Source organism: Rhinoraja longicauda, chromosome 2 (assembly GCF_053455715.1).
Source record: "Rhinoraja longicauda isolate Sanriku21f chromosome 2, sRhiLon1.1, whole genome shotgun sequence".
NCBI classification, from domain to species: domain Eukaryota; kingdom Metazoa; phylum Chordata; class Chondrichthyes; order Rajiformes; family Arhynchobatidae; genus Rhinoraja; species Rhinoraja longicauda.
The window spans coordinates 89690495-89707168 of NC_135954.1; the positions used below are offsets into that span (position 1 = coordinate 89690495).

At 40.3% G+C, this 16674-nt stretch overlaps 1 protein-coding gene and 1 non-coding gene across 7 annotated transcripts in view; one reads left to right on the forward strand and one right to left on the reverse strand.

Moving 5' to 3' along the window:
* Positions 1 to 7286, reverse strand: part of sema5a (sema domain, seven thrombospondin repeats (type 1 and type 1-like), transmembrane domain (TM) and short cytoplasmic domain, (semaphorin) 5A) — a 146166-nt gene extending 138880 nt beyond the window's left edge. Inside the window, exons 1-2 of one of the 6 annotated variants that reach the window (XM_078423235.1) lie at positions 7036 to 7286; positions 2983 to 3142 (exon numbers count right to left, since the gene is read on the reverse strand). The gene's annotated coding sequence lies outside the window, so the exon portion shown is untranslated. Of the gene's footprint in view, positions 1 to 2982; positions 3143 to 5669; positions 5694 to 6868; positions 6940 to 7035 lie in introns of those variants that run through there. The other 5 variants (XM_078423199.1, XM_078423190.1, XM_078423209.1 and 2 more) reach the window with 5 other exon arrangements.
* An 8934-nt stretch (positions 7287 to 16220) lies between these two features.
* On the forward strand, positions 16221 to 16289 carry LOC144611171 (small nucleolar RNA SNORD123). The gene has a single exon (XR_013549492.1). It is a non-coding gene; the product is annotated as a small nucleolar RNA SNORD123 (small nucleolar RNA).
* The last annotated feature ends 385 nt before the right edge of the window (positions 16290 to 16674 follow it).

Consider the following 16674-nt stretch of genomic DNA (forward strand, 5'->3'; position numbering starts at 1 on the left):
TTGAAGTTAGAAATCAATATTCATACTGCTGGGTTGTAAGCTGCCCAAGCAAAATATGAGATGCTGTTCCTCCAAATTACATTAGGCCTCACTCTAACAATGGAGGAGCCCCAGGACAGAAAGGTCAGTATGGGAATGGGAGTCATTCAGAAGTGAGAGAGGCATCTTGATTGAAGCACATGGGATCCTGAGGGATCCTGACAGATTGGATAAAGATGGGGTTTTGCTGCTCTCATGGGAAGATCTAGAACAAGTCACTGTTTAAAAATGATCATTAATAATGAGAATTTATTTTTCTCTCAGAACCTTTGACATTCTCTTCCTAAAGTATGGTGGAAGTGGAGTCAATTATTAAAGGCAGATACATGATAAACAAGGGAGTGAAAGATCACCACAGATAGTTAGGAATGTAGATTTAAGGTTACAATCAGATCTGTCATAGCTGTATTATCTGGTGAAGCAAACTGTAGGGTCGAGTAGTTTTGTAGGTTCATCCCAATGATTTTAAGTGAAAATATGATGCATTGTAACTGCCCTACGAACCAGTTTAACAAATCACTAAAACACATCAAACTCTCACGCTATACTCCAACTACACCCACAACTAACTCACCAGAACAGCTCATGATCAGCAATAGATGCCAACCTTCCAAAGACAAGCACATCCTGTATAATGACTAATATGCCTCATACAGGAATTATATCAGAAAATATTTTCTACTTGCTTGCATAGTTTGAAATTATATTAATCAATACCAAAATAGGCATCAGTGATTATGGAGCATGACACAAAAGAGTAAAATTTCATATAAACATGAACTATATCGTTATCATGAAACATTACATTTATATCCATTAAAAATGTGAGAACATTGCAATTAATTCATCTGCTTTTTTTCCCTTCAGCTGATCAGAACAAAATTGTATTACAAAGGTTTTGCATGCAAATTTTTAGATTAATCTACAAAACTGGCAACTCTGAGTTTGCAAGCTTGATGAAATGCAGTAAAACAAATGAAAAGATAAGATTTTTCACAGGCCTCACCTTAATTAATGTCATTTTCTCTGAAATGTTACAAGGCCACCTCAAGTGTAGCTTGGTGCACAACTGTGCACAGTTTAAACATTTATCTTACCTGGACATTTGATATTAATACTTCTGAAAAATGCTTTTTCTGTCACATTATTTTCTATCAAAGAATTATTACTATTTGTTAATTAATAACTTTCTTACCATAACCTATGGTGTCTTTGACTTTCCAGCTCAAACAATATGAAAAGGAAGGTTAAGATTTTGCGCAGTAAAATGCTGAAGATTAGTTAAGTTTTGCTCTCCCAGTTATAACACAAGGATCATTCTAATTCATGTTAATTGCTAAATTTAGTTAAGTCATATTATGTAAAAAAAAACCCTAAGTAAATTAATCTGTCTAAATTTGTAATACTTAAAGTGTATAAAAATATATAATAATCTACAATATTTGTTCAACACAACCCTACAGTTAACTGCAAGAGAGCGACACAGGAGATTGCAGATGCTGGAAACTTGAGTAAAAAGCAAACTGCTGTAAAAACGCAGTGGATTAAACACCATTCGTGAGGAGAAATGGACAGATAACGTTCCAGGTTGGGCGAAGAAAGGTCCTGACTCGAATTGATGCCTGTCATTTCCCTCCAGAGATTCTAACCAACTCACTGAATTCCTCCAGCAATTTGTTATTTTTAATTATAATTGAGGCTGTACAATGTAGATTATTAGTAAATGAAGAAAAGAGAGGCCTTTTCATTCACGTAGATTACATTTTAAGGTTGAATGGAGGCTCAGATTGCATGTGCACATTATTTGTAAATCCTGATTGACATGTGGAAATTGTAACTTTAAAGAAATGAGATATAATATACCAAGGCAATGAAAGCAAGAGTTGACTTCATCTTCATTAACATAGATAACATTATGTTATAATAAATGGAGCTTTGAAGTTATCTGGGGTTTTTAATGCCTACATAAGACAATGACAGATGCCGGCCTTGCAAATGACATCCACATCCTGTATAATGACTGGTGTGTCTCACACACAAGCTTCACTGTCAAAAATAGCTCTGAAACACATCAATCGTGTTGCAAGATAATTAATGTACTAGACACCTTATCATACTGGAACCAATATGCCATATAGGTTATTATACCATACCATATTATATCACATCTGAATCTACCACCTCCATTGATGGAGAGCTGTGAGTGGCTGAAATGCACTATGTAAAAAAAAACTTGCCTTGCAAATGTGCTTTAAGCTTTCCTCCTCTCACTTTAAACCTTTGTCCTCAAGTATTTGGCATTTCCATCCTTGGAAAATAGCTCTACCCCATCTACACTTCATAGTTTTTATATACCAAGATTGCTCCTCACCCTCTGACTCTTCAGAAAAAATAATTCAAGTTTGTTCAACCTCTCTTTTTCACTAATACACTCCAATCTAGGGAATATATTGGTGACCCTTTCTGCACCTGTCAAAAACCTCCACATTCCTTCTTATAGTAGTGACTATTATTGTTTGTTTATTTTTGTGTACGTATGTGTGTGTGTGTGTGTGTGTGTGTGTGTGTGTGTGTGTGTGTGTGTGTGTGTGTGTGTGTGTGTGTGTGTACGTATGTGTGTGCATACACATAATGAACTTTTTTTCTCATTTATTATATTGTTTACAGTGTACTGTGTTTACATAGTCTGTTGTGCTGCTGCAAGTACGAAATTTCATTGTTCTACCTGGGACATATGATAATAAAACACTCTTGACTAGAACTGCACACGGTTGTCCAAATGTGGCTGAACTAATGTTTTATACAGTTGAAAGATTTCCCTCCAAACTCATTTTTTAAGATCGACATAATGTTACAAATAAAATAAAAGTTTCATCAACAATTCCACATACATTGGCAAATTTCAGGACACCCACACACAAAAATAGGAAATCCCAAACCTACTGCCAAGCTCTATCAGCACTTTCCCAGCTCCATCTGTCACTCGACACTCCATGGAGTTCAAAGGCCAGCCAGGATTTTGCAATTCCCCAGTATGATTGGATCCTACATCTGGCACATGATTGGTGAACCCATTCAATGGGATGGGGTGGTTTAGGGCTGCCTACGAGAAAAGGGAAGAATAAGGCAAGTCAAATTATCCTAGTTATTTGTGCTCCGGCATTCAGCCACCTGAACCTCTTCCCATTTCCTTATTATCAAGAGTCAAGTCAAGAGTGCTTTATTGTCATAAGTCCCAGATGAAAACAATGAAATTCTGACTTGCAGCAGCACAACATAATATGTAATATTATGTACTCTGTAAACAATAATAAATGAGAAAAATATATATTTAAAAATTATCAGCATACATCTTGGAGTTCATGGTCTCCACAATAGTTTCAACCCTCCTGGATGCTTTCCATGTTCATTTCAGTTTCCTCAATGTACTTCATAATTCTTGTTTTCATTTATTTACCATGACACTTTTGTAACATCTACAATGTAATTTATTCAAATATTTATCCCATTATATAGTTTGGACAACATGAATTTTTAAATTATCTTTTTGTTTTAATGTTACGATGAGCAAGAATCGTTCATTTTTTTTGTAAATTCCCAAGACTGTGCTTTTCTGGTACAGAGCAATGTCTAAAAAATGAATGGAAAATCTATGATACATATATAGATTGTCATACTAGACCCACACTTATTACTGAGGTAATCGAGGCAAATAATTCGATTTTAAACAGCATTGAACTGCAACACAACAAAAGCACCTGGCTTCATCCAGTTTCATAACTTTCCTTTTAGTATCCCAGAAGTATTCCTTCAAATATTAAAGTGACAATGGCTCAAATAGTAAGAGGCATAACTTTCTGAATTGCAAAAGTCACACTGCAACATATTTCAAAAGTCTGAAAGAGTGAATCACTGGTGATTACCACTGATAAAAGATCAAGTGTAGAGTAGCATCTCTCTCTCTCTCTCTCTCTCTCTCTCTCTCTCTCTCTCTCTCGTTCCAACATATTATATTATACTTTGGAATAATGGCTGTAGTAAAGGGCTCAGTTTTGTTCAGATTACTAAAGTCTTATTTTCTGACTAGCAAGTACACTATTAAACAATTTTATGCAATTACGACATAAATAAAGATGGTTAAAGTGATTTCTCTGTGCACATGTTTTGTTTTGATCTTTGAAAATATCAAATGACTCATGCAATGAATCATAAAGTAGAAAGGTAGTGATGAATGGATTGATTGGAATGACTCATGCCTTTAGAGAATTAGTTTACCTTTTCCATTTCCACTTCATTGAAAGTGCTCAGAAATCCTAGAGTACATTTTAAAAGGCAGCAGAGCTATCAGTCACCCACACCATAATTTGAAGCAAACAAAATCAGCAACAAAATAATGTCATTATTTGACATTAATCTGGAGCAATACACAGGTACCTCCTCCTGACAGAAGAATTTAATGATGGCAGATAACAAATGCAATTTGACAAAGGCAGAAGACAGTAATTTGTATTAGTTTTATGAAATATGCCTATGCAGTTTTATCAGATATTTATTCTTAAGTGCAGAAAGGAGTCTTTGTACATTTTGTGTCACAAATTTAATAAATTCTAGGTAACTCATGTTTCTCAAAATACCAGTTATTTGACTCAATTTGTAACATCACGCATGAAAACTTGTTACTTTCAAAGTTAAGAAATAAACATTAAAATCGAAATCAGATAAAATAATGTATCCATTAGCACAGGAAAATCAAAGAGCTAGATTTTTCTCAAAAGATATTCAATTTATCCTCATTTTAATGACCAAGTCAATCGCCTTGTTCCTAGCTTAAGTTGTTTAAGCTAGGAACAATAGGTTTTTCAAAAGTGTAACAGCGACATTCATTCTATTGTACTCAGACAGATGTATGAAAAAGAGAAATAGGGATATCGCAGTGTACAGACTGATTCAAACTGCAACCTGTTTCACAACAAAATTGGGTCTTAATACTGGAGAATGTTCAGCCACACAGTAATGCTGCCAGAACATTTTAAACAACTGATTTCTTGCAATTCAGGACCGCTAAGCTGATCGCTTCTGATAAAGGGACTTTGTTGACGTGGTCGTACAGTATGTCACGGCAAATTTCCAAAGCAAAGTGACTCAAAGTTGGCATAAAAAAGATGCAATACTGTTTATCGCAAGGTGTACCCTATTATTTCAATCTACATAAAGTATGATGCATGACAACCATTCGCGAAGAATTCCACATACTTCAGCAAAGATTAGCTGTCACACACGTTTGGAAAATATTCGTTTAGCTAACATATGCAGACTGGAACTCTAATAATTTCTAGAATATCTGCTGAACAATATAACGCATGATTGTACGAAACTATTACACGATAAAATAGATGTACCGGTGAAGATTTAAAAATCTATCACCCCTACTTCTCAACTGGAACGATCTCGATTTTAAAATAAATTACATATTATCTCATTCTTTTGCATAATGATCCTTCTGTGTTTTTATTTCTGGTATTTACGATTAAATTGAAGTACGTCCATAGTGAATTGCATTCTAGGTTAAAATTCAGACAAGCGTGTTCTAACACTCCACCTCATTAATATGAATAATTAAAACCACATACTGAATGTAACATGCGCCGCTTTCATCTACTAAACCGAACACTCGGATCTTATTTAAACGAAACGTGTTTTAAAGCAAGTTAATGATGCAGCGATGACAGTCTCGACGATACAAATCCGACAGGTTTTGGTTTTCAGTGTTTCGAGTTTGCTTGTTATCTGATCCTTCCTCATCAAATGCAACAGTGACCCCTGGCTGTGCTAACGTCAGTCTTCAGTTGTCTCCAAAACAGGAGTCTGGGTCGTTCAGTCTCTTCAGCAATACCAAAATCTGAATGTAGTATTGTTACACTATAACTGTAGTCGATAATTTAGAAAGAAGATATGTTTTACACCAAACCTTACAATTCTGTACCAGGAAATAACAAAACGTATGAACATTAAGCATCAAGTTGTAAAAAATAATCCTCCGCGAAAATGCATTTAACACTGCCACTTTTAATGACAGAGATAATTGAGTTCATCGTGGAGCTCACAAATTGGACTAAATGCACGCGTGCAAACAACAGATTTGTATGATCAAGCATCAGCAACGGAGCGGATCCGTAGCTGATTTCAAGCAAGAATGCACCCTATTTAAATATTTTCAAAGCAGAGAAGTAGAAGGGAGTTAAATTCCTCCCCCCCCCCACACACACACACACACACCTCACCCCCCCCCCCCACACACACACCCCTCACCCCCCCCCTCCCCTCACCCTACCCCATCACCCCCCCCTCACCCTACCCCCCCCCCACACACACACACACACCCCTCACCCTACCCCACACCCCATAAAGATAAGCATACACTAAGTTATGGAAATATATGTGTTCGAGCCTTAAACGTGCTGTTTCTTTCGAAATGGGAATTCTTATAAAGTGTTAATTTATCTCAAATTACTTTTAAACTGCTCTATAAATATCCGCAGAGATCTAATTCTACAAACTGCCAATCTACTCAATAAATCCACAATTTGCAGTAAATAGTTCCAGTAAATTGCACTGGCATTCTTAAGTAATTAATTGATATGTTCATTTCAAAATTAAAACTGCGACTTTAACACGAATCAACTGAAACAAATGACACCTGAATGAGAATTACTTATCTAAATATGGTATTGCTTGAATTAAAATGGTTCATAATATATGGACATTATGTTATTAACTCCAGTACAACATCAAATCTATTTTAGAGTAAATGTCTCTATAAATAACAAACCTCTCAGCCACCGAACGCAATTCAGAACCGGGATCAGATTCCACGCGTTCACTATACGTGCATTATTGTTGTAAAACTTCCTCGCACTACACAAGCAGTTCAAAGCTCCTTTTGCAAAATAATTCATCCCGATATTGTTGTATTAAATATGTAAGTCCAGGACTCACCGAGTAAATACTCCAACTTCCCAAACGTAGATATAGTTTTTGAAATACAATGCAAGCACAATCCGGAGTTAAAACTTGCTGAGGAGTTTGGGGTAGAAGTGGCTACATGTGCTGTGCCTGCTACTGCCTCTCTGAATCTCCCTGCTTCACTCTCCTCGCTCTTGCCAGTCCTGTCACAAGAAGGACGCTATTAAATGGTGCCGTCTCGAAAAGGGGAGTGCTTCACAACATACATCAAAGTCACCGTATTTACAGTGCTAATGCCGCTAATATCCAGTAAAACTAACTGTAACTTTCAGTGGTTAAATATCATACATGCCGCGAGATGCATATAGTTGCCTCGTCGCTAATCTTCCTTCCCTATGAGAGTGGAGCAGGACCCCCGCAGTTCGGGTTCGCACATTCCAACAGTTTGCAGCCTCTGAGACGTGGCATTGCTCGGTCCCAGCCTAACTCTGCAATTTCCACAGGTACATTTATTCAAACTATACTTAGTTATATATAAGTATATCAAATCTAAGATAATTTTTTATGATTTTGAACTTGGATTTCTTATTGATATTGTAATTCTGCTGAAAGTTTAACAACGGTCCTTTTGTTAAAAGTGGAAAGTTTTGCTTTGTTAGAACATTTAACATCTATTTTCTTTTTTTACTGTATTTTTGATGCAAATTGTTATCGCAACGAATGCACTGGATGTTTTAATTACATCATTATATTATATCAGCTGAAGACATCTGTAATATTAATTATTTTTTCATTTCTTATAAAGTTAACTATAAATAACTCTTAGACCGTTTCTACATTTACAAACAAAACATTTGTATTTTCATTTCTTATTCTTTTGGTGGGCTGTACCAAATATGAAAGTTTTACTGTTTCAATCATTCTTTAAATATTTATCGGAAAGATTACAGAGGTTTTAAAGGGGAAATAAGTCTGGAAAAGCTGGCATTCACATTAGAGCAAACTTTTGGAGGAGATCTAAAATAAGTTAATATGACCATGTCTGGTTTAGAAGGGGACGGGGTGGGTAATAGAGAGAAGTTGACCTGTTAACATATTTTGCTGTCACAAAAATATAAAGTTTCGGGTTAAAAATACAAGGGGAACACACAAAAAACTCGAGTAGTGGTGTGGAATTTACTACCTGCTGGGGTGTTGCAAACTTAATTAGAAAACGTTTATTTAGGATTAAAAAAACGTTATTTGTGACTTTAGGAATTGCTCCACAAGGAAACAGCATAGACTCGATGGGCCAAATGGCCGACGTTGCGTTGTAATAATTATTTAATGGTAATGAAATTGTAATTGTAGTGGATGCTAAAATAATGTAACTATCAGAATCACATCTGCTGTAACGGGCGACCCCGTCCTTCATTGACGCGTTATCCTTTACGTGTCATCTTAAAATACCAGTTACTGAGCCAAGCCAGCAACATAAAATGACACAAAAAAAGAATAAATGCTGGAAACACTACGAAGCTCTGGGTTAAAATACCAGTGACTGAGCGAAGCCAACAATATAAAATAACAAAAAAAAAGAAAATGTTGGAAACACTGAGAAGCTCAGGCAACGACTGCCGGGCAGAAACAGAGTTAACGTTTCATCATCAGTATTAACTGTTGGTTGAACGATACCGTTTGCAGTGACGTGGAGTTGGCTGGCGATGCCCAGTGGTGATTAGGACCAGATTGCTGCACGCTGAATGGTTCATTCATTGAACCCAGGGGTCTGCAGGGTGGCCCTGGATCCCCGGGGCGGGGGCAGAACGAGCAACGTCACCGGCGTGACGACAAGCCCTGCCAGCCACTTCATCGCCACTACGTCACTCACCTTAGCAGTGCCCCTCATCATTTCATGTACCCAGAGGGAGACAGTGTGGAACAGGCCCCCCGGCCCAACACGTCCCCCACCCCGGCCTAACACGTGACCCCCTCCCGGCCCAACACGTGACCCCCGGCCCTACATGTGTCGTCCCCCCCCCCCCCCCCCCCGGCCCAACACTTCCCCCCCCCTCCCCGGCACAACACGTGCCCCCCGGCCCAACACGTGTCCCCCCCGACCCAACACGTCCCCCCGGCCCTACATGTGTCCCCCCGTCCCGTCCCGTCCCCCCGGCCCAACACTTCCCCCCCCCCCCCCCGGCCCAACACGTCCCCCCCGGCCCAACACGTCTCCCCCCCCTCCCCCCCCCTCCCCCCCAGCACAACACGTGCCCCCCGGCCCAACACGTGCCCCCCCCCCCCGGCCCAACACGTGCCCCCCCGGCCCAACACGTGCCCCCGGCCCAACACGTCCCCCCCCCGGCCCAACATGTCCCCCCCCCGGCCCAACACGTCCCCCCGGCCCAACACGTGCCCCCCCGGCCCAACACGTGCCCCCCCCCCCCCTGGCCCAACACGTTCCCCACCCCCGGCCCAACATGTCCCCCCCCGGCCCAACATGTCCCCCCCCCGGCCCAACACGTGCCCCCCCCGGCCCAACATGTCCCCCCCCCCGGCCCAACACGTGCCCCCCCGGCCCAACACGTGCCCCCCCGGCCCAACACATCCCCCCCCGCCCAACACGTGCCCCCCCCCGGCCCAACACTTGCCCCCCCCCCCCGGCCCAACACGTCCCCCCCCCCGGCCCAACACGTCCGCCCCCCCGGCCCAACACGTCCCCCCCCGGCCCAACACGTTGTCCCCCCGGCCCAACACGTCCCACCCCCCCCTTGCCCCAACACGTCCCCCCCCGGCCCAACACTCCCCCCCCCCCCGGCCCAACACGTCCCCCCTGGCCCAACACGTTGTCCCCCCGGCCCAACACGTCCCCCGTCCCCCCCGTCCCCCCCTGGCCCAACACGTCCCCTCCCCCCCCGGCCCAACACTCCCCCCCCCCCCCCGGCCCAACACGTCCCCCCCAGCCCAACACGTTGTCCCCCCGGCCCAACACGTCCCCCATCCCCCCCTGGCCCAACACGTCCCCCCTCCGGCCCAACACTCCCCCCCCCCCCCCCCCCCGGCCCAACACGCCCCCTCCCCCGGCCCAACACATCCCCCGTCCCCCCCTGGCCCAACACTTCCCCCCTTCGGCCCAACACGTCCCCCCCCCGGCCCAACACCTCCCCCCCCGGCCCAACACATGCCCCCCGACCCAACACGTCCCCCCCCCGGCCCAACACGTCCCACCCCTGGCCCAACACGTGCCCCCCGACCCAACACGTCCCTCCAGCGCAACATGTCCCAACTACACCAGTGCCACCTGCCCGCGTTTGGTCCAGAATCCCTCCAAACCTGTTCTATCCCCTGTTTCTTAGACGTTGGGATAGTCCCAACCTCAACTACTTCCTCTGGCAGCTTGTTCCATTCACCCACAACCCTTTGTGTGAAAAAGTTACCCCTCAGATTTTTTTTGATTTTTTTAATCTGTTTATTAGTTTTTACAATTATTTCAACAATGAACAAACAATACGCGTAAAGATACACCCCCACCCCCCACCCCATCCCAGATGCAGAGATAAACATTGACATTAGTAAAACAAATACAAAGTTTAAAAAATAAATTTTTAAAAAATCAAAATTTTGATTACAGACAAGGGAGGAAGAGTGTAGGCAGACATATAAGCAGTCAGCACTTTGGTTTATCCCCATTCTCTAAAACAATCATTAAAGTTTTTGCATAATTTCTATTATGATTTCTATTAAAGTTTTTCTCCTTCACCTTAAACCGATGTCCTCTGGTCCTTGATTCACCTACTCTGGGCAAGAGACTCTGCATCTACCCGATCAATTCCTCTCATGATTTTATAAGATCACCTCTCATCCTCCAGCGATGTACAACTGCAACATGACCTCCCAACTTCTATAACTCTATAAAGTGCCCTCAGCATCTTATGCTCCAACAGAAAATGTCCCAGCCTAGCTAGCCTCTCCTTATAATTCAATTCATAAAATATTGCATTGATACACACATCTGCAATCTTACATATTTATAGGTATAGAGAATTTCTTTTTGTTCTTCAGTTTTTCCATTTCATAGTATGCTTTTTTACATTCCAGAAATTGACTCTGCATTGATAATTTTTTGTCTCAGAAAAATTAATTCAAAACTGGCAATGTCAAGAATAACAGGATAGAGCATGGAAACAGGCCCTACAGCTCGCTTAGCCCATGCAGACCATCAAGTATCCATTTTACTCTAACCATACCCTAACTATTCATCTCACAATTCCATCTACTTCATCCTCCCAATTATATCATCATTTACACACTAGGGACAATTTAGGTGGCCAATTAATCCACCAACCTACAAATTTTTGAGGGGTTAGGAGGACTCCAGAGTACTTGGAGGCAACCCATGCAGTCACAGAACATGCAAATTCCACACAGACAGCATTGGAGGTCAGTGGGTCACTGGAGCTGGCATGGCATGGAATTTAGTTAACATGCTCACAGGTCCTGTACAAAAAGCTTTCCAGGAATGTTTGTATTTAGATTCTGAGACCCTTCAAACTGCAGGCCTCAGCAGTATAAACGCATCTTTTCCCTGTTGCAGCAAAGAATTTCAGATGTAAAACGTTGACTTGGTTTCTTTTTTTTTACAGATTCTGCCTGACATGCAGTGTTTCCGACATTTTCTGTTTGTAGTACAATAAATGCAGGATCTATTTTCGTGACATAGTAAAAGCTCAAAGCCAAAATCAGACATCTCCAATATATGAGAAAATCAACCGTGGTTGTACCAAACATATGGACTGATATTTGAGAGCTGTATCTAAATCTTCTCCCCCTCTTAATTCTTCTGAGTTTTGGGTCCTCAGTGGTTGATGATTTGCACATTTCAAAGGAGCACGCACGACATCTCCCAAAGAAGTCAAAAGGGAGAATGAAACAAGGAACTGCCGATGCTGGTTACTACACAAAAGAATACAAAGTGCTGGAGTAACTCAGCATGTCGGTCAGCTCTGCCTAACCTGCTGAGTTACTCCAGCACTTTGTATCCTTTTGAAGTCAAAATGGATCTGGAGTTCATTTTCAAGGTACAAAAGGCCTGATCATTTTTGCAAAATTCCAGATACTTCACATCAGAGATTCCTCAGGTGTGAAAATATCTTCTTCTATTCTATCCAGTGTATTCCAATCCCAACCTCAAAAGATTATCCTCTAACATACTTCTGTGCCAGCTCCATTTCCCACAGAAACAGTGTAACTAAGAGCTCTCAGAGAATGCCATTCAAATGCCAACTTTGTACAATATGATCTCTTGCCGATGATTGCATGAACTCATTTCACACCGACAGCAAGGTCAATTGAGAGGAGAGTTTCATTGCCCTCTTGAAAGCAGTGAGCCAAAATAATTTAAGCCATAAAGATATAAGAACATGAGTAGAAGCAGCAGGAGTACTCCAGAATTCAGTAAGGTCATGACTGATCCTTTTCCTCAGCATCACTCTCCTGCAAATCCCTTGATTCCCTTCACTTCTCTGTTTTAAATATAGTCAGTGACTGAATGTCAACAGATCTCTCAGGAAGATAATTCCAAAGATTCTCTACCCTCTGGATGAAAATGTTTCTTCTCATCTCAGTCTTGAACAGCCAATCCCTCAGTTTGAGACTGTGAACCTTGCCTTCTGAGAGCCAACTAAAGGAAACATAATTCTGAGGGAATTAACTCTTCCCCAAAATTATTTTATACTTTTCAGTCACATCACTTCTTCTTTTAAACTCCAGAAGACAGGTGGTGTCTGTTTAATCTTAGCTCCAAGAACATATTCCTCTATCCCAGCTCTTGATTTAGAGAAGAAACAATCAACTGTTAACCCAGCAAGACATTAATTTCATGAACATCTTTTACAAAGCAGTTTAAAATGTCATTTTTCTTGTTCTGTTAAAACACTTCAATAGCAACTACATTAAAAATAACTGTACTGATTTTAATGGAATACATGGTGATGATTTGAGGAATCTGTAATTATCTGCAGATGCCATCTATTTTCTGATTCTTTATTTTATTGTGGGGTTCTTTAAACTTCCATTAGAATTTACATTAGGTTAGAAATCAATTAGCATCAGTCATTCTTATTTTTACGTTTTTATATCTGGACTCTCCCAACAGCCCTAGAGAACCATACCATAATGGATAAGATCCTATGATTTGCGATCTCAATATTGTGGCTTTTCTTTTTATTAACACAAACAGGCAAGGAAACCTCATTTATTCATGAATATAAAATCACCTTATTTATATCAACTTTGAATAAATTGCACAGCTTCAACATCAAGGTGGTTAGACTCCCTCTTGAAGGAGATGGACATTGTCTGGTATTTTGTGGCATGAATGTTACTGCCACTTATCAGCCCAAATATAAATTTTGTCCAGCTTATTGCTGGATGCAGATATGGTCTATTTCATTTGCTGTGACATTGCAAATAGGTTTAAGCAATCATCAGTGAATATCCCAGCCCCTAACATTTCGATGGAAGGAAGGTTATTGATGAAGAGGCACATCAGGTTATGAATGTGAGTGAATGATGGATGGACACTGCAGGACACTGCCTTAACATATCCCTGCAGTGATGTCCCCAGGCTGGGATGATTGACCTCCAAGCTATCTTCATTTGTGCAAGTCAGGACTTCTACCATTGCAGTATTTTCTCATGAACTTATGTTACCGGGGCACTGAAATGCTGTATTCACTCAAAATTTGCCTTGATGTTGAAAGACAGTCATATATTTTGGACAAAGGATGTACTGAGGCCTGAAGCCTTATGGTCTGGGCATAACCTAAAGTGGGCATTGGTAATCAGGTTACTGGTAAGCAAGTGACACTTGACAACAATGTCTGTAAATGACTGATAAGCAGCCTAATGAGATTTGTCTTGCTTTTTGAGATCAAGATACCAGAGCAATTTTCCATATTGATAATAGAAGTCTCACCTGTTCAGTACTGCCTTCAACCACTGAAGGTCACCTCACCTTCTGTCTCCTTTCTCTGTTCATTTATTTATTTACTTATTTATCTATTTATTAATTTCCCTATGTTCTCAAAATCTCTGTAAAGTGTCTTTGAGTATATGAAAAGCGCTATATAAATAAAATGCATTATTATTATTAATATTAGATGGCAGTATCTTAACAGTACAGAACAGTTTGGCTAGTAGCACAGATAATACTGGATCAAAATGTCTTTGGCCCATTAACATGGAGAGAATTGAATTGACCAAAAACTGGCTGTATCATGACAGGGCTCTCAGGAAGGAGTCTTGATGGATCACTCACTCAGCAGCTTTGTTTGAGCATGGTTGTAAATGCTTCAGTCTTGTCTTTATCACACATACAAGGCTTTACCATTGTTGAGGACAGGGATGTTCTGTACGACTGGTTATGAATGCTAACAGAAGGAGACGTAGATTTAACCAATCATCAGTGGATATCCTTTTGCTGCAGGAGCTTCTTGGAGCAGTGTCCTGACAGCTTCATCATCAATGACTTTCTTTCCATCCAAATGTCAGGGGTACGGATATTCACTGAGGATTGCTTAAATTTATGTTTTTCTTTCAATTGCTTAATTGTTCATCAGTATTCATAACTAGATGCGTAGGACTGCCAAGCTATGATTAGAAATAGTGAGACTTGGTGACTATAAACAATGTTTATCTAACCTAAGTAAGGGGATCATTATGGTTATCTAAAGGGGCTTACATAAGGCATAGAATATGGTTTTGTATCAGTGTTATTGGGAATATGGTGGGCACTGAATTGGTGGCAGTGAATTGGTATCACATATGCAGAGATGTTTTGTGATGCAGAGGACAGAGGATGCAAAATTCCATTATGCTTGCAATTCTCTGTTTGTAGTTTCCAAAGTGCACATCCAGACACATTTGTGGCATATATTGTGCCAGACACTGTATCAGTGAGGACATGCAGGTGCATATCTGGATTGTCACTAGAAGTATGCAGAGTAGACATATCGTGATGTGATGTAACACTGGTTTAAAACTAGCTCTGCCATTTTCGAGATTCAGACATCCTCCCTCAACTTCACCCAGCTGAATGTATGTTCAGCAACAAGAAGAAGCTTGCCTGTCCACACAACAGTGTTGAATAAAGGTATCATAAGGTACTCACAGGCTGATTCTTGGTTGGTGAACACAGGCTGGTACTATTTTTCTGCAAATGATTGGTACACACTTTAATTCGCTAAATGGGAGTGATGTGATGGATGCTGAATAGTTTTCCTCTGTTCCTAGAAATGTGTGCATTGGTAGACACGGGGTGAACAGACACCATGCTCATCAGAAGAGGATTCTGGAAAATAGAAAGAAAAAAGAAGATACTCTGTTGAAATGTGCAGTGAGATCCTTTGTGAGATGTGTCACTTGATCCAGTCACAAAAGATCCGGACAAGGACCACCTAGCTAGTAGCTGCCGGCTGACTGTGGCCATGAATTTTCATGCATCAAGCTCCTTCGACAGTTTGCTGCTTAACATTGGAAACAAGTACTTCAATAACAGCCAACGGTAAACATGATGAAGTGTATTTATCTCTATAATGAAAATGATGATTTGAGGGAACCTAAACAGATGGCAACATCTATTTCCTGATTTGCACTGTTTTTGTCTCCATGCCTCAATTGGTATATGTACAAGACTGGGAATGAATTGATATTAATCAGTCCTATTTACATTTGTTTGTCTTACATCTGGATTTTGCAACATCCCTGGAAACCTCTCTCATGGTGAACATCATCTATGGACGAGGTGCTATTAAGTTTGGTCCCATGATTGTGTGTAATTTTAGAAGGTAAGTTCCACTTATTATTCGTAATTAATTTCATTAGAAAAGCTACAAAACCATTGACAACTATTTAAGTTTATATATGAAAGATAATTTTACAATGCTTAAAGTATTACACCAATATCATAATTCATATTTTTCTGTTTTCTTACTTTCACATTTATTTAACTTCCACCGAGTAAAGAGTTTTGCGTTGAAATTGTTAAATGCTTAATTTGATTGTAGTTTGTTAAAGTGGCTAAAATAGATAAATCACATTTTTAATAATGGTAGTAATTTTTAATAATTACTATGATGGAATGTATTAAAAATATGTTTTCTTCAGTAAAGTTTTAGTTCTTTAATAAGCAATTTAAAGGTATGGTGGATGATTATGGAATACTGTACATTTTTTGTTCCTGTGAAAATGATGATTAAGGGGATCTGAATTTATCTGATGCAAAAATGCCATCCATTTCCTGATTCACATTTATTTTTCATCTAGATTTCCAACAATAACTATGTGAATTGAAAATGAATTGCTATTAATCACTCTTATTTTCTTTTTTTAATATTCTGATTTTGCAACATCCACGGACATCCTACAAAAGAAGAGGAAATGGGATTTATAATCCCAACAGTGTTATCACTGAATGCTTATTCAGTTTTAGAGATACAGCGTGAAAACAGGCCCTTCGGCCCAACAGTCACCAGTACACTAGTTCTATCCTACACACTAGGGACAATTTACAGAAGTCAATTAACCTACAAAGCCGCACGTCTTTGGAATGTGGGAGGAAACTAGAGCACCCAGAGGAAACTCTCGTGGTCACAGAGAAAAAGTACAAACACCGTACGGACAGCACTCGAGGTC